Source organism: Vanellus vanellus, assembly GCF_965231255.1.
Source record: "Vanellus vanellus genome assembly, chromosome: 9".
NCBI lineage: Eukaryota > Metazoa > Chordata > Aves > Charadriiformes > Charadriidae > Vanellus > Vanellus vanellus.
The window spans coordinates 9,221,840-9,239,910 of NC_138914.1; the positions used below are offsets into that span (position 1 = coordinate 9,221,840).

The window sequence follows — 18,071 nt, forward strand, 5'->3', positions numbered from 1 at the left end:
CCTTAAAGGGGCCGCGCCGCGTCCCGCCGCCTCTTGTAGCATTTCTGAGGTGGATCTGAAGTTTGCCTTCACATTGCCTAAAATAACTAAGTGCTGAAGCAAACACGGCCTAAACGAAGCGCCTTTGCAGAGACGCTGTACCCAGCGCTCCGGTACCTCACGGACAGTAGTTAATGTATGGGGTATTCTGGTTTGTCCACGATGTATGGCCAGTACTCGTTACAATTAATGTTCTTGAGGAAAATATGTCCATGAAATAAATGTGGATAGGTCTGTCTTCCCGAAAATAATTTCTTAACTACCCATCAACATAATCCCTTGGTGCAGCACGGTCGTTTACTGCTCCTCTCACGAAAAATGGGGAAATGTGGATGCTGCCTTCAAGTATTCCCACTCCGAGATGTCAAAAACTGCAACTAGGGGTCATCGCGGATGACCGATTATGTTACTTAGCAATATTCACTGTTAAGGGGAAGTTCCATTCGTGTCGGTATCGCTCAGCAGAAGGGAGGACCGGCCCTTCCATAAACTCCTGTGGAAATCGCCGCTGGTAGCTTGCACGAGGACTCCGGGTTCTCCGCGCCGCGCTCTGGCCAAGCACACCAGTACTCATCTGTGGGTCAAGTGCTTTCTATCTTTCTTTCCCTTCTGCAGCAAATTCCTGTGATGGAACGGCAGCCGAAGGACAGGCAACAGCGTGCAGACAGCATTAATGTCAGGGACTCGCAGGAGGTGCAGGTCTAAGGGCCAAACGTAAATGGTCACACCTGCGTGCCCCATGGCGGCATGTAAGGTAGGAGTGCATGCTGGCCCTCCGCCCCAGAGAACCCTCATCTCCGGGGTGATGCAATTCAGCGTCATTTCAGAATCAGGACTTAGGAAAAAATAAAGAAATGGTAAATGCCTTGGGCACTTCTGGTTGTGTATTTATCCCGGGATTGGGATTTTACACGCTTAAAAATGGATTTTACCAAGTATGACGCAAGCAGTCTCTGTGGCAAAAACATCTCCATGGAGTGGAGAAAAACATCACTGGAGGGGGAAAAGAAGAAACATGCTTTTCTTTCCAAGTAAACATCAAATCCTGTTGCTGCAGTTTGGGGTTTTTCACAGGAGTTTTCAGTGCAGGTGACTGAGAAGCAGTTTGTCCCGAGGCAGGTGACCGGCAGCATGCTAGTGTGCAAGCCCAGCAGGTCAGGAATGGAAACGCACTTTGCAGAGCCACAACGGCCTCCTACTTTGCTCTTGGGAGAGGTACCAATTTGCTGTTAGTAGCAAGAAGCAAATGACTACCCCACTCTGTGCCAGCACGGCCGGCTGGGACTTTGCGATCAAAGCAAAGGCTCTTCCTGCTCTCCGTCCCACCGCTAAGGAGCCGGGAGAGCAGGAGGTGCAGGTGCCTGCCTTCTTCTGTGACGTAAATCCAGAGCCCTGCTCTCTCGTGTGCGGGCAGAAAGGGTGCACTGCCTTTGTATTCCCACACCGTTGGGTTTGCACAGCCAAGGTACGTAGCCTAAGGCAGATGGTGATCAGCTGTCTCCATCCAGAACTGTCAATACCTTCTACAGCAGGGAACTGGTAATGCCCTCGTTTTCCTTCGTTTCTTCCTGTGGTTCACTGTAGCTGTTGAAGAGTTTGGTGCTCTGTCATATAAATCTTTACTTTGCTTCTGTTCAGGACTGTCAGCAGAATGGATCTTCTGGATCCTCCACTGTGCTGAAAGAAATCTTTACTCATTCTGTGGGATATTCAAATATTTAGTATAATTTTTCCTGGTACAGATCAGGACTGTGCAGCAAAAAGAAGCATGGCCATAGTGAAGCAGGTTTTTTTTCTTTGTTTGTTTTGTATTAGTTACTTTGGAAAGGAACGCTATTCAACTGTATTTGCTGTATGAAATTTTACTGTGTGTAAAATGACAGTGCTGGGAGTCTTCACAAGCATGCATTTCAATTATCCATCATTAGTCCCTTTTGCCCTGTGACGTACTTAGAAAAGCAGCGGAGTGCAGGAAAACAAATGAATAAAAATTTAATTATAAAATCAACCCCTGCTTCTTCAGGGTCAGCAAATGTAAACATTCCTTTTAGGTTGAAACAGTGAGCTTCATAGAACGTCTATGAAAATGCAAAGTAAATATAACTTACTTTCTCCTTCCAAATTTCCAATGCAATTTACTGAAATGACAGCAAAGTCTAGGTATCCAAATTCTACAGTCTTCCAGAACAGAAAGCAGTCTGCCAGGATAACTTCCCTTTATTAAAGCCATGGGATTCTGGCTGTGTCATGATGGAATTCAAGAAAATCAGCTAATTTCCAATGAGCTGGGACAGTTCTCTAGTGTATCTTGCCCACTTGTTCTCATCGCTCTTTTTCCTAGAATTCTTTTCTGCATCATTTGTCTACTTCCATCATGAAGGTTTATGTTCCTTATTCTCTCAGGAGACTAAATGAAATAATTACAATTACAGTTTGCTTCTGAGCAACATCCAATCTCCAGTTTGTAATCCTGAGGGCTTCTGAGAACTTTTGCTGGTGTCATTTATTGATCATGTTTGTACTCCTAAGTCATTTGTTCACAGGCAGCTAATCTCTTCCACACAGGATTTAATTATTCTCTTTCCTTGCACTGAGTGCACCATGCTTCAGGATTAAGACACTGATTTCACCGTTATTAAAATATTGTAGAAACAAGAGACTTTTCAGCGCTTAGCTGAAAAGCTGAGATGTTGCCTAGCATTTGTCCTTATTGTTAGTGGTGCTTTTCATTTCCCAGTGCTGCAGCGCTGGCATGGACAGCTCTGACCACAGGAAGCTTTTGTGATCATCCACCTCATCGTGAAGACCAGCCACAAGCAAGATTAGGCAGCTTGATCCTTAGAGTCCTGGTGACTGCCTGGAATATCTCCTGTTCTAGTTTTTCTTTCAGGGCTGCTGCTTGTGCAGCTGAACCAACAGCAGAGACAAAAAATCTGCAAACACACCCAGCAGGCTGGAGTACTTTCCATCGAAAATAGTCCAAAGAAGTCAACAGTTAATTGCAAATTCAGTAACATAAACCAAGATAACATTGTTCTTATTCTTGGCAAGTGAAAGACTTCAAACTTCATCTTAACATCTTTCATCAATGTTGAAGTAAAATAATTGCTACAAAAAAGGTAGTGATGAACCAGAATAGGGTTCAAAAAGGAGGAAAAGAACAGAGCTCTCCAATAGCAAAACAAAAAATCTCTCTTGCAAGGTGTTTTCCCACCTTGTTTCCTGAAATCAAATATGTGATTGGACTAAACATCTATATTATAGCACTCTACAGACTGAAGGGATATCTACCAAGTAGTATTTTTCTCCTGATATCCTTTCTGAATTCTTGAACAGTTCTCATTCCTTAGACCCTCTTTGTGTATGCGTGTGATCTAAGTCCAACCCTTTGTTTGCTACTGAGTGAACAGGACTCTATTCCCCATCTCAGGGGGTACCTGCTGTAGTTCACATAATCAATGAAACAGTTGCTTTAAGAGAATAACTCTGGTACTTCTGAGTGTGAAATTTTTCATTCCCAGACTGCCCTACTGTTTCATCTCTCCTTAAAGCTACAAAGTTATAGGAACCATATGAACTCACCCTGCCTGCAGCAGCATCCTAAAGCAAAGTTCCCAAAGAGAAATTGAAACATTTTCCACTGTTGGAAATTTTCATTATGATCTTGGCTTTGCCAGTACCTCTTCAAATCTAGCAAGTTCTTTGCAGTACCTGATCAGTATTTTTGGCCATAGGCCCTTCAGTAGCACAACCTCCCCTGCCTTTAAGCAATTGTGATCCATGGCAGAAAATGTAGCCTTGGATATTCTACCTTCCGGAGAGGCTGCAAGATCAGAGGACGGGTAGGCTTCAGAAGCAGCAGGGAAAAAGAACACGACTGCTGTAGGAGAAGCATGGGCAGATGTATGCAACACTTCGGGCAACGAACTGAGGATTTGCAGTCTGGGATAGAGCAGAGTGTCCCCAGGTCCCGTCTGCTGTCTCCTATGCATCCCATATTCACAGAACTTCATACTGTCAGGCTGAGTGTGGCTGGGGGACCTGTTCATCTTCTGTCTGTGGGAAATGCCCCCAAACTATGGCTTACATTACCTGCAATTTCTAACATACTGCTGCTCTCATTTAGCACTTCAGTAATGAAGATATTTCAAGGCATACTGCTAGCATATCTGCTAAAGATGTTCAGCGAGCAGAGCACTTTGCCACTGGCTCTAGTGACAGTCCTTATGTCACTGCCTAAGAGCACCAGACGTTCGAGCCATTCACTGTCCTCAGCCTACTGAACTCATCCAGAGATTAGATTTGATTACATGAGAATTCATTAGGATTACCTAATGTTATTAGGCACCATTACTCTGCCAAATTTCTTATGAGTAATGGCTTGTAGTATTGCAGTCATTTATGAAAATCATAGAACTCTATTCACTGACCTTCGCTTAAGTTCGTAAGTTGTGGACTTCAACTTCTGCATATATCTTGCTTGATAGCCATAATTACAACTCCTCTGATGTTTTTTTTTTAAATGAAAAACCAGTATAGTGGTAGGTTGTGTTGAACCAGACCACTGGCTGATCCAGACTTGTTCCCTTCCTGTGGCGGCAGTCTGCTGTTGAGAGGGAAACAAGCAATGGAGCAGTGGCACCCCAGTTCCTACCTGCTATCATCGGCAGGAGGTAGGTGCGGGTGGAAGGGAGAGGGAGGAAGTGTTTTCTTCACCTTATGCCAATTGAAGTGATACAGCAATTCTGCAGTGCAAACAATTGCGTCCACTTCTGCGAGGCAATTTGTGCTGCCAAATCGCTATGTGTACCCTACAGAGGGCATAAAAATTACTGTATTATCTTGAACAATATACCTTGACTAATATTTTAAGGACAAACAATTGCATAATGTAATAAATAAAATAAAATAGTACTTTTTTATCACTTCTGGTCATTCTGGCTTAAGTTGCATTGTCAGTAGACAGGCTTTAATATTAGCAGCACCCCTATGCCAGACAGTCTCAGGAAGAGGAAACCAAGTAAAAATCACTACTTTCAAAGTTTTAAACCATTCTTCTGCAAAACAGCAGGTTTATCCCACATTACCACACTTTGGTAAGCTGACTGAAGGGAAAGGCTCTGACCTTCCAATAACGGAACTACCGCAGAGGTGGAAGCAGTGTGTGTAAAGAACCTGGCAAAATTGAAATCCCTTGTACTTAAGTGCAAGGGTTTAAGTGTGATCTCTCTGCTATTTTGCGATTCCCAAACCGTGCAAAGACCTGCATTTATGAAGTATTTATTTGCCCTGGCTTGATTTTCTTGCAGTTTATGTGGCTGGTAAAACCGTGCCCATCTATCCCACTACTCAGGATGGTACCACTTGCCTCCTGCTGCCCACCCGGTGCCAGGGCTCTGTCCGAAGCCCCCCAGATGAAATAACAGTTTTGAGCCCCCAAATTTAGGACAACCTTGAATGCACAGGCCTGGAGGGAGCCGGCGGAGCCCCCACGACTCTGCCTAGGCCCGGGGAGCCTGTGGCGACGGCCCCACTCCGGGGATCATAGAAACATAGAACAGTGAGAGTTGGAAGGGACCTTAAAGATCATCCAGTCCCACCCCCTGCCCTGGGCAGGGACACCTCCCACCAGCCCAGGTTGCTCCAAGCCCCGTCCAACCTGGCCTTGAACACCTCCAGGGACGGGGCAGCCACAGCTTCTCGGGGCAACCTGCGCCAGGGGCTCACCACCCTCACAGCAAAGAATTTCTTCCTCAGATCTCATCTAAATTTCCCTTCTTCCACTTTAAAACCGTTCCCCCTCATCCTATGGCTCCCCTCCCTCATGAATAGTCCCTCCCCAGCTCTCCTGGAGCCCCTTTAGGCACTGGAAGGGGCTCGAAGGTCTCCTCAGAGCCTTCTCCAGGCTGAACCCCCCAACTCTCTCAGCCTGTCCTCCCAGCAGAGGGGCTCCAGCCCTCGCAGCATCTCCGGGGCCTCCTCTGGCCTCGCTCCAACAGGTCCTTGTCCTTCTGCTGTCGGGACCCCTCAGAGCCGGCGGCAGCACCGCAGGAGGGTCTCCCCAGAGCGGACGGGTCGCCCCGCCCCGCCCCGCCCCGCCCCGCCCCGCCCGCCGGCGCGATGCACGCCGGGAGTTGTAGTCCCGCGGGGCGCTCCGCGGCGGCGGCGCCGCAGCGCCGGGACTCCGTTACCCAGCCATCCCCGCGGCGATATATAAGGCGCGGCGGCGCGCTCCGAGCGCAGTAACCATGTGGATGTGCAGCTGAGGCGGCGGCGGGAGGGGGGAGCTCGGCGCAGCCTCCATCCTAACGGGACCGGGCAGCGCCGCGCCGCCAGCATGGGGCTGCCGGGCCGCCGCTAAGCCCGCCCCGCCGCCACCGGAGCCAGGTAGGGCCGGGGGGGCGGGCGGGGGCTGCGGCTGAGGGGAGAGGCGGTGAGACCGCCCCGCGGCGCTCCGCTCCGGCCGCCGGGGCAGCCCCCTTCCCCAGGCCGCCGCCGGGCTGCGGGCGCCGGGCCGGCCCGGGGGGGATGCAGCCCGGGGCCGGGGCCGGGCTGGCGGAGCGGTGGCCGTCCGCGGGACGAGGCAGGAGACCTCTCCGCCCTCCCGGCCCCGTGGGGAGCGCAGCCCGGTTCCGCAGCGGCGGTTGCCGGCCAGCCGTGCGGAGGGGCTCGTCCCGCCGTCCCCCGGGCCGGGGTGGCCGCCCGGGTCTGGCCGCCGCTCCTGCCCGGGCCTGGGCGGCGGGGCGGCCAGTCCGCTCCAACTTTCCCCCTGTTTTTCCTCTCGTAGTTGAGGCAGCGTTGGAAAGGGACGTTCCGCGTTATGTAAACAGTTGGGAGCGTTGATGGGGACTTGGCCACGGGCGAGCTTATTCTTAAATGGTCACGAGCTGGGCAACTGCGGGTGGATGTTCCTGAGGGTCCTGGTAACTGCTCCGAGAGGCCAAATATTTAGCTGTTTCCTGGACTACAATAACTGGAGTCAGGCGGGGGGGTACATGTGCATTTCCCATGTACGTGGGATGTGCCGTAATTCTGAGCGGGTTTACATCTTCATGCTAAAAGCTCACTTGTTGCGGGTTGTTTTGGGGTGGAAGGCTGCCTTGTGGCTCCTCTGTTGCTGCCTGTTGCTCCACGGACCCTCCTTGTGTTTCCCTGGGTGTTTTGCAGGGGTTCGACACGGCGGCCATGGCCTGGGGTGGGCCATGCTTTCCCTTCTGCTGTAAAACCTCTTTGCCCCGTGTGGGTTCACTCTCACTCACAGTAGTTTGTATTAAAAAAAGCCCTCCCAACAGGTGAAAGATTTGAATTACTGCATCAAATGCATCGCCTTGTGCACCGTGCAGCCGTTCGCATGTGCCGGCTCAGCTGCAGATGGATTGGGCTGTGGTGACGCTACTCGCAAATCAGGAAGGGAAAACGTGGCTAATACAATCCAGATCCTCGCCTTGCGAAGATTTAGTGACTCGAAGTCGTGCGTGGAGTAGTGTGCGCGTGTGGTAGCTGTTCGTTTTATTTATTAATGAGGGCCAGCACCTGTGCGTGTATTTTATTTCTTAAATGTGCACTTTGTTATTTGCCTTTGAGTTTCTTTTCCTGTGCTCGGAAATTTGCCTGGTATCCCAGGACTTCCAAACCTGTTGAGCCAAAAGACTCGTTGACTCAGAGCCTGGTCCAAAGGCCCACGTCTGAATTGCTGTCCTCGCAGGGTTCAGTGGCGTGAGTGTGGGATGCGATGTGAAGCCTGTATCCATTTCTTCCCTCGGTGGTTTCTCTGTGGCTACGTTAATAGGCTACCAGGCATGGCTTTTTTTGTTTGTTTCTTTTCTGAACCTCTACTTTAAGCCAATTTCCTCTCACAGCAAATACTCCAGGTTCTAAATGCTCAGTGGTTTTGCCGGTGTAAGGTCAGTGCCTGCAACGACAACAGTATTCCATGGCGTCGTGACTGTCACAAAGTGCTCGTTGTCCAACACTGGTTGTTCAGTGAGTAGAGAAAATTGGTGGCATTGATCAGCCGACAATTCTGGCATAACAGGACACTTGACAAAAAAAAGTGGAGGTTGATTGCTACGAAAACCAGTGACTTGAAATGGTGTGAATGTGTAGTGATCAGTGTGTGTAAACCAAAAAAGGAGTCATTGTGGAAATGAAAACCACAGTTCCAGTGTTTTTCAAAACAAGCTGTTGTAGGAGTGCTGTCAAGTAAACTGTTTGCTGAGCTGATTATTTCTAATGTGTTCTTTAAGCCATCTTTTGTTCATAGAATCATAGGATGGTTTGTCAATAACAATTTTTTTTCTTGTTAAAATACCTTATTCCACCCTGAAATTGAAGTGTTTTGCTTAGGTGAGTTTTTTTTCCCCATCTGCTTGTTTTGCAGTGTTGATTAAGCCTTGAAATAGGGAGTGAGCTGGTTTCCTCTTACAGGGGTTCATAAATTAGGAAGTAAACAAACAGCAAGTGTAACTTGGGTTTGCCTTTGCAATCGTGGGGTGGAGCTTAACCGTGGGAAATAGTATATTTTTCTAAGGTTTGCTAGTCCTGAACACCATCGTTGGAGGGTAGAAGAGGAGAATGCTGAAGGGGCGAGCGCTTGGTTGGTATGTTTCTTTGGGGACTGTTGTTGGAGCTGCAGGTGTGGGTAAGAACAGCTGAATGGAGGAGGAGTACTGGGACTGATAAACAGGGTGGTGTAAACAACAGCTATGGTCTCGGGTTATAAACGAGGGGTGTAATGTGATCTTATTCATGGCACCGTCAATCCTCTTGCATCACCTCAACAAATCTGTGTTGGTGGGGGGTAGACTAGAAAGTGGAAAAATCAGGTTCAGGTGAAGAAACTGATTGTGGAGTCCTCACTGCTCACAGGTGCCACTGCAACTTAAAGTGAGCCTTGTGAACCACGAAGCCACGCTGCTGGGTGGTGTGAGGCCTCTGTCTAATTTCATAGTAACCCTTTTTGTGAAGGTAATGCTGAATGAGCATTATGATGTGGCAGCGTGAGAAGATGGCCAGTCACCTGCAAGAGTGGCAGATTTTGGATGAAATGTGCAAGCAAGGCAAGCAAGGCTCCAGCTCCTCCAGTACTGTGTGCGTGCCAGAGGACAGGTAACAGTCTTGGTGGCTCATCAGACACCATCTGGTGTGGTCCAGAAGTCTGTTCTGGAAGCAGGAGCTCCTTTCAGCCTCTACCTGTAAGATGAGCTGGTCTCTCCTGGTAAATTGCTGAAATGGACAGTATTGAGGTGAAACTTCTTTTTCAGTGCTATAAAGCAGGCTTAAAACAGGACCCAGATATCTTGAGCCCTTGTCTTGTACCTGCCCTTCAGTGAAGCAGTCAGAAGAGCAGGTGTAGCTTGTTCTGGTTGTTTTGTTGACTGTGCTGTTCCCCCGTGATGCTGTGTGTGGTAGTTCTTCAGTGCATAGCGTACTCCTTAGGAGCATCTGATATGTCAAGTTGCAAAGTGTACTGGGAGTCTTTGAGACATTATTACCCCATAAATATAAGATAGTTGTAGTTGTAGGATTATGTCTTAAAGACGGCAGGAATCTCAGGATCCTGTGGGAGGTGGGATGAGGGTAGTGGCTCTGTAGTAGCTGGTAGACGAGATGCTCGCTTGCCCGTGGGTGAGTGTGAGGGGAAGGCAGCTTCACCAAAGCAGCTTATGGAGACCAGAGGGGTTTAGAGGTAGAAAATGATGTGCTGCTATAAAGTTATGTAAATGTAATGTTTCTGTCACAGTGCGACCGTGGTATTAATTTGGTTTTGTGAAAATCTGCCTTATGGTACGTTCCAAATCAGTTTCTTCTGCTGCTGAGGTAGCACCTTCGCTGGTTTCTGTTGCTTCAGTAGCCTAGAGCCTTTTTTCTGCTTTTTTTGTGTCATAGTATAGAAAATGAGTTAAAAGCCATTGAGCAGTTTCGTATAGTGGCTTATGCTGGGTACAGACAGGTACTGCCTTACTGGGTGCTATAAAGGAGAAGACTTGAAAAGCCAGCGGGCACCATCTCTGGGCTGCTAAGCCAGATCTGATCTGTGTCCGTATAGCTATTCAAAATGATTCCTGTGCTCTTCCGCTGTGCATCTCCCAGAGGCTGCTGCAGGAGGCAGGATGCCAAACAGCATGAGCTTTGATCTGGCTCAATATTCCTTTCTGATTGCTGTTCCCAAAGGACACTACAAAAGCACTACAGCAGTTATTGCCCAGTGCTCCGTCTTGGCACGGAGGGATGGATGGTGGTGGGGTATGGAGGCAGAACCCTCTTGCCAGGGTGCTGTGACTGCTCGTTAGATTGGCAGAGGCAGCCGCAGGAAGCGTGTTTAATTCTTGCTTGTTCTCTACCTGTTGAGAAAATACATTTCCAAGTCTTCAGAACAGTTGTGCTTTATGGGACCAAATTCCTTTGGGGAAAAAAAATTAAGATAAAATGAAAGCTACAGGAACTGTAATTCAAAGGAGCAAAAATGTTGCTGTGGATTCTGAACTCAGAAAAGTTTCATTTTCATAGTTGTGGTTTTGGTTAAGCCTATCAAAACTTAGATCACAACTTATTCCTAACAGTGTTATATTGAGAATAAAATGTCACTTCAGATCTGGGCAAGTTAACCCTCTAGAGAGAAAAAGAAGTCTGTGTGGAAGTGTGCATTATTTTGCTGATTTACAGCTTGTGGCGACGTAACTGCATCCTCGCTTGCCAGAATGTCAACGTGAAGAGTGTTGCAGAAAGCTGAGTGCTCATAACTCGCTGATCGCTCGGCTGAAGAGGTTATCAAAGGATGGTGAATAGCTCTGAGAAAACTGAATGCCAGATGAAGCAAATTTCTGGTTTAGGATGTTAGATAATGTTTCGGCTTTTGGAGTAATCTGATACTAAGCTATAAGGAAAGAGGCTGGGATGCTGGATCCAGCTGCAATGATGTACACAAACAGTTCATTCTCTCCTCGTCCCTGCTGTGTGCAAGATGTCTGCAGTCAGAAGACAGTAATCTCTGTGTGTATACATGTAAGAAATTTCTGATCATAGTAAGCCAAAAAATGGCTACTGCCAAAAGGCTGTAGCTTTTTTTTTTTTTTTTTTTTAATTTCTGGGAATTGTTTAGTAGCAGTTTAGTATGAAACTTTTGCAAACATGTCTTTTGTTTCTTGGCCCATCCTATCTACTTCTGCAGAAATTCAGAAATCTGCCAACAAGTTCTGAAGAAAACAAGTTTTGATTGCAGTCCAGATATATCCTGTCTGAATCCCACTTATCACTCTGAGAAGAGATGCATGGACACACAGGCAGATACGGGAGTTGCCTGATGATGCTTGATCTAAAGGGTTAATTGAAAACTTATGATTAAAATAACTCTGCAATCCTTGGCCACTCCTCCATCTGTAAGGGTTAAGTAGATTCAATTGCTAATGCTCTTTGTGAGATAAGGTGGTACAGTATTTTGAACCTTTGCTTCAGAAGAATGACTCATGCTTGCATTCTAGAAAATTACTGTTGGGGGGCCAACATGTACAAGTCAACTTGGGAATTGGAGCCTTCATCTGTAAAGGAGCCCAGCCCATCCAGTTTTTTTAGATCAGCGGGGCTCAAAGTAGGTCCCGTGGCCACCAGTGGGTTCTCCACACGTGTTAATCATGTGCTGGTAGTGGCTCCTCCTCTTCGGATGCTTGTCACAGGCACTTAAGTTTTAGTCTGCAGACCTGGATGCCTGCTGAGGTGTCTGGGAGGGAAGAGCAGTGAGCCTGAGCCTACCCTTGTAGGGGTTGCTGCATCTGGAAGACGAGAGAAGACTTACAAGCCTTCAGTAGGAGAGACTTTCTAGTGGAAGAAAAGTGTTGACTTTGCCACCGGCGGGGACCCAAGGCTACCAGGAGATATCCACCAAAGCCCAGTCGTGGAAGACGACAGCAGTGCCACCATGGAGGCCAGAGAACCTCCACCAAGGTGCAGTATTGGCAAAGGGAGAAACGTCAGGTGTAGGACTTGGGAAGGGTGGAAGTGTCAGGCAAGTAGGGTCGGAGGGAGATGAGCAGACGCAGGTGGATGAAGGCTAGTGAGACAGACTGACAGAAGGAAAATACTTGGGTAAATTTAGGGAGTATTGCATTTGCTGAAGAGTGTATCTTGTGAGGCAGGAAGCTTGGAGGCTTGGTGTGAGGAATGGGGCTGTAGGAGACAGCCCATTCTGTAGTGAAGCCTCAGTAGATATATGGCCGTGCAAAATGAAATTGGGACTGTTCTGTACCCTCTTCTTCCTTGGCCATTTTTCTTCCTTGGCCAAACTCCAGTTGGTGTTATAAACCAAGCTTGCTCTCTTTCCCCATGACATCGGTTGCCCTGGTTCTTTTGGCGTGTTCCAACTCTCTCCTTCTGATAGAAATAGGCTGGAAAACATTGTGTGCTTGTGGGGGCCTTGTCCAGAGGCTGACGTCTAAGATGCCTTCTCCCATCAGGGTTAGAGCCAGTAAGTATCAACTTCAGTAAGTGCTGCTTACTTTTAGTGGGATTAAAAAGATGCTGTCAGGTCATACTTGGTTTGAAACAAAAAATGATTTTTTTTTTTTTTCCCCCTGACAGTGTATCTCTAATAGATTTTCTTTTTTCAGCTTTCTGCAGATGCTTGTCAATAGGCTCCGTCAGTCGCGTTTCTTACATCAGTCTGATGACTGCTGTATAAGAAACCACTGTCAAAGTGTAGCTTCTGCTCAGCACATTGTTATGAGTGTGTTACTTTTGACCTGAATTCTCTGTAACTAGCTTGTCTGGTCGCAGTGGGGAAATAAAAAAAATGCAGGCGCTCTTTCTGAGGAGAAGAGGACATCATGCATGTTTGCTTTCCTGTATTGAGGAATTATTGAGATTTAAGTTACCAAAATGAGTTAATTTCAGTTTAATAAAAAAGGGAGAAAAACGTACTTTTGTTGCACCTATGAAATAGTAACTTCCAAATAACTTTGTCATTGATATAGTAAAAAAAAAAATATTAAAAAATGTATTTGTATGTGCAGTGGCATATGTTATAAATAGAACGTAGTTGCCTTGGCCATCGTCTTGCTGTATGAGTTCACACGCCTTTTCCAACTTCCTTCAAGAAAAGGGGGAAACGTGTGCTTGATTAGATGTGCAATGAGGCTGATGTTCCTCCTGGGAGAAGAGGGGCGGTGTGGACCGGCGGATGGGGATTCAGGAGACCTGGATTCAAATCTGGGCTCTGAGCCTGACCCGTTGCGTGTCCTTGAGAAAGTCGTAGCACTGTGCTGCTCCCTCCTTCCCCTCTTCCACAGCCTCCATCTTGCCTGTTCAGACACAAACTGTAGAAAAATCTGCTGCGTTGTAAGCGTTAGGAGGAAAAATACTTCCTCTGAGAAAGTGCGTTTCTCCTCTTTAATCTAACGGTTCATCAAGTGACAATTTGTCGGCAGATAGCGGTCTCCTGGACATGAAAGGTTGCAGTTAAATGGAAAACAAGATTATGTGGTAGATAAACATACCATGCTGATATATATATATATTTTTTAATATGTAATCTCTAAAATGTAACTACATGTGCATAACGTTAGCAGTGCTGAACCCTCTCAAAACCCAAGGCGATTCCTGGGCTGCCTCCTGCTGCAGGCACGCGAGGGCGAGGATCCCGGCGTCCAGCCCGCGTGGCTGCGGGTCCCCCATCCTCTTGTTGTTCTCCGCGTGCTACGAACAGCGTCGGTGGCTGAGAAACTGCAGGATGTCATCCTGTTGGGGACTCGGTGCTCAGCTGGGGAGTGGATGAGCTTCCCTGAGATGGCCTGCTCGGCGCATGGCGCTTATCCCGCTGCCTGTGCCCTGCTACCCAAAATCCGCGGTATGTGTCTTCCCCTGGTGTGTGCAAAGAGCTCCTTCTCGATTTGCTAAGTCAGAAGCTTTGCAAATGACAGTGCTCTGTCCTGCAGCCCCAGAAGAGTGATTATTCACTAGATGATGTTTTAAATAGAGCACTTCCTCCGTGCTTTGGCTGTTTTAATGGGATTCTTATGACTCTTTCTCACAGCCTTTAGGGAGGAAACCTTCCTTTTTTTTTTTATTGAAATAAGAATGGGAAACATCAGGTTTTGATTTCAGTTTTCAAAAAGATAGCTGCACCTGTAAAAATAGATCCAGAATGCTGGGTGGGTGTTATTCAAACAAACATGGAAGTCATTAGAGAAACGTTAATTAGGAGAAACACTGAATCAAGCCTATAGGACCAAATTTTTTGGCTGAGAAATCTTGCTGTAAGGTTTGGATTTACCAAATTGTTTAAGCAGTGAACTTTCACTTAAATCTAAGGACTCAGGGTTTGGGTGTGTTTTAAAAAAAAATATGTTATCTTGCTTGGCCTAATTTAGAAATATTAAGGACCCAATTCCATTCGATTCAAACACACTCACCTGGTCTTGTGGATTCTCAGTTGGTCAACTCTTGCGGTAATGTTAGCTGGTGTCTGTTAAATTACAGATGCTTCTTCAAATGCACGGCAATAGCTTATGCCATTAAGCAGTCCTTTGCTTGTTTGTTGTCTCCCTACTCTTCGACTCTGATCTTTTTTTTCATGTTAAAATCTCAACCAAAATTAAACTTTCACTGTGGAGTTTCCTGTCTGCAGGAGCAAAGCTGAAGCAGTTAAATTTTGAGATTCTATTCTTACCTAAACAACCTAAATAGTGAAAAAGACTTTGACAAAGTGCTGCCCCAATTTCTGTAATGGTACACATAAAATTGCCAGTCTCTATTTAATTGAGCACTAAACCACAGTGAAAAGATGATAATAGAGAACTGAGTACATCATGGGACTGAAAGGCACAGCAAGGAGCTTTTTTGCTCAAAACAAACATCATTAGAACCATCTTAAAAAGATTAAGTCATTTGTATCCCGGTTGCTGGAAATCAAACCGTCAGCAATAAGACATATTTGGTCTCGTTTATTTTACAAATAGGATTTGCAGTCATAGGTTAAAGTATTAAAATCCCACACAAAGCAGACATGTGAAACGTGGTATTGGCAAAATAGCCTGGGATTCTTTGAAAAGCCTTTCAGCATTAAATTGTTTGAGATGAGGAATAGCGTACTGCAGAAATCGTGTTACAAACAGTCCCCGTGAGGAGGGACTTCAAAAGGGGGCCTTGACTCCGCTATTCAAGGAAAGCAAACTTTCAGCATTGCTCTGAAGCCTGTTTTTTCTAACTTAGCATCAAGATCTAGATGAGTGATGGGAGAAATTAGTGTGAAATGTTTAGAAAGCATTTCTTATTCTGAGACCTTCAAAAAGCAGCTGTCTCATTAAGGTATTTGATATTTAACAGTCAGTTTGATTTCTAAGTGTTTGCACTGTTAATTCTGCTTTAACTACCATTATGAAATGTGTTTTCATGAGAAAATGGATTGAAGTGTCTCAGAGTTGAATTTCAGTGACTGTATCAAACTTATACTGGCTTACTCAAGGCCATCAAGCTAAGCATATGATCTGCTTGTGCCCTAAAATATGACCGAGTCCTTAAAATCTTCCTGTAAGCCAGCGGCAAGGGTGACAAGGGAGGCTCTGCGGAGCTTCGCCTTTGGTTCGGAGCGGAGCGGTAGTGCTGGTAGTAAAGGGCTTGTACAAGCCCTGTCGAAGTGCTCAGCTCGCGTTTCGGGATTGGTTCTTTTCCTTGGCTTTTGCTGTGTGAAATGCAGCTCGTTTTGAGCATATGCACAAGATAATCCAGAAGTAACAAAATAATAAAAAACGAACCCCGTAATTGTGGCACTTTCTGTTCGGTCAGAAGACCAGATTCGCGGTCTTGTGATACAGATTTGTGTTCACCAAAGCAGTACAGAGCAATAGGGGAAAGGCACGTCCTAAAACTCTTGAGGTGAATAGAAAGTTTTCCTGGGTTTAATTCGCTGCCTGGATTTAGCTAATGTGTTTTCAGATCCAGTCCCATCGAGCAAAGCTGTAGACTGGCAAAATGACTTGTAAAGCAGTACCTTCCAATTCACATGAAATTCAGCAGGTTTCTATATTTATTTTTGGCGGGCAGCTTCTTGAGCAGAGACTTAATTTTATTTTCCTGTACAGATAAACTGTTAATAAAACATACTTAAAGATGCACTAACTTTTATATAGATAATATACACGAGGAAGTCATCACCAACATAATTAAAAGAACTCAAGCTGTCAAGGCTTAAAAAATTCTGTGGAATATGTTCATTTTTCAGGTATTTTTTGATGTCTATGGGGACATATAGTCTACTTCACAGTGTACAGTCCACTTTTAGCTCACATTTCATTTCTCATCTTAAAAATTGTCTGTCTTTCTGTCTGTCAAAATTAGAATCTTCAGCTTAGTGGGAAAAGAACATTATTTTAATAACTTGTGTTGCTGCTGTCGACATCGCTGCCACCGGAGTTAAGCCTCATGATACTTGTTTGGAGAAACCTACCTCCCTTTGGCTAGATTTGAATGCTGGTGCTGCCATGCTGCTATCTTTTCCTTATCAGAGTACTTTATCTTTGATTTTTCAAGGAAGTTTACCTAGAAGGAATCTTGTTTTCCCCCCCCTTGGTGTTTAAGTGCAAGAGGACCACACTGCTCCACAGCTGGGACACGGCCGTGTTACGGCTGGAACATGATGGGTTTCTCGCAGGACTCCTCTCTTGTGAGGATGTGACAGTGCCATTAAAACTGGGACTGTGTGTAGCAGTAACTGCGGACGTTCTCTTAGGGCCATCCCTCCTCTAGTATTAATCAATTGCTCTTGGCACCGGCCTATCTAAAATAAATAAATTGCAGAGTAACAGTTGTATTTGTCTACTGAGCACAATTGCTTTTGGAGCAGCGTGATTGTGCTTTTAGCCCTAAGAGCTGGGCACTGAGAGCGTGTGCCAGAGCCCTCCTGCCCTGCGCTTCCAGCGGGGTTCTGCTGGCCACCTCATGGCTTTGGCCAACGCCATGCGGGAGGGGAAGCATCCCCTCCCCATCTAGCGGGACACCCATGGATGCTCTGCCTGACATGTCCCACAGGGAACCTCTTCTCTTAAGTCCCCGTGGCCCACCTGTGTCACGAACTTGGGGTAAATGTGCCAAGGTTGATGTATTTTTAGGGCCTTCTGGTTTCTCCAGCTGAAGATTGCAATAGAGGTCTGGTTTCGGGGGTGTTAGTGTGATCAGCTGATGTTGACAGAGCTGTTTGTGAAAGGTTTTCAAACCGGGTACCTGGAAACTTTGCTCTTGAAAACCTTCCAGTTTTACTTGTCTCAAATATCCCAGTTGTCCTTCTCGTCAGAGGTGGAAAATATTCAATTTGTGGTAGGTGATCATTTAGTGTTTAATGCAAATAATTGATCAGTTAGTGAAGTAATTTTGTTAGGTATCGCGAGTCCCGTGTGAGGAGACTATGAAAGCAGCTTTGAAGTAAGTTAAATCAGTTTAGAAATTATTCTCTTTACTTGTAAATCTTGTATGTAAGGAGGTCCGTTGGGTCATTTAGTCCCTCACTCCATCTGCCAGTTCAGCGTGTTCCTGAGCACCGGCCAACCTCAAACAGCATGTTTAAAGATAAATGTCAAGTGGACTGAATTTTGGTATTCAATTATGAAAGAACATAATAGATGTAGACAGTGTTCATCATCCTAGGTTTGGCTGTGGGCAAGCCTTAGGATAAATAGGTATTTTACAAAGAAGCTCACCCTATTTGGGATCGGCAGCGTTCCTCATGAGAGCGGTGGAGGCGCGTTCCATCCGAGTATCTCCTCTTGTGCTGGAGATAACGTCACACTGATCAGTGTTAAAATGGAATCCCAAAAGAATACAAGAAAGGGATGAGTGAGGACTTCCGTGCTAAATACTGCGCGCCTGAGAAAAGCCTTCAAAAATAAGGTTATTGTAGCCAGATGAACCTTTTGTAAGTCTCAACTCCAGCAAAGCTGATGAGGAGCAGGGCTCTCCCCTTTGGGAACTGGGGGGGACTGGGGGTCAGCAGTGCTGCAGGAAGCTTGAACCCCACTCTGTATGGGTGGCTTGGCAAGCTCCCCCAGGAA

General features: G+C 46.3%; 1 protein-coding gene across 1 annotated transcript in view; it reads left to right on the forward strand.

Annotated features, from left to right (window-relative positions):
- The first annotated feature begins 6,300 nt into the window (after positions 1-6,300).
- Positions 6,301-18,071, forward strand: part of ITPR1 (inositol 1,4,5-trisphosphate receptor type 1) — a 182,923-nt gene continuing 171,152 nt past the window's right edge. The window contains exon 1 of the mRNA XM_082487739.1: positions 6,301-6,426. The gene's annotated coding sequence lies outside the window, so the exon portion shown is untranslated. The remainder of the gene's footprint in view (positions 6,427-18,071) is intronic.